The sequence below is a fragment of the Morone saxatilis genome, unplaced genomic scaffold (genome assembly GCF_004916995.1).
Source record: "Morone saxatilis isolate NCDOM2014 unplaced genomic scaffold, NCSU_SB_2.0 Contig9, whole genome shotgun sequence".
Classification (NCBI taxonomy): Eukaryota; Metazoa; Chordata; class Actinopteri; family Moronidae; genus Morone; species Morone saxatilis.
This window is the reverse complement of record NW_023340268.1, coordinates 11,928,493-11,928,941: the sequence shown is the minus strand read 5'-3', so window position 1 is coordinate 11,928,941 and position 449 is coordinate 11,928,493.

Sequence of the window (449 nt, the reverse complement as noted above, 5' to 3'; positions counted from 1 at the left end):
GTCGGGGTTCAGAAGTTTTATAAGCTTTAAAAAAAAAAAGAATCCATTGATATGATAAATGAAAGTTAATACACATAGCACTACCTGTCTAGTTATGAGAGCCACATGCAGCTTAAGTTCTCTAAGCCTAACCAAACACTCCTTTGTATCTCTAACCCCGAAATATCTTCCTCCACATTCACACACAGCTTCACACCAGAACGTATCCCTTCTTTCATTTCACTGCCTCCCTTCAGAAAAGATCAAGGAGATGCAGCACCAGTCAAGCTGTCACCATAAGGTGCCCTCTCCATACTTAACATGGCCCAATCAATAAGCACTGGCTGGGAGGACACAAGGATGAATAATGAGCAACAGGCCCGTGGGACACACACACACACACATATATGAGTATCCGTTTTTTGTCCTTGATGTCAATGTGTTGTTCTCCACTGAATATTTCAAAGTCG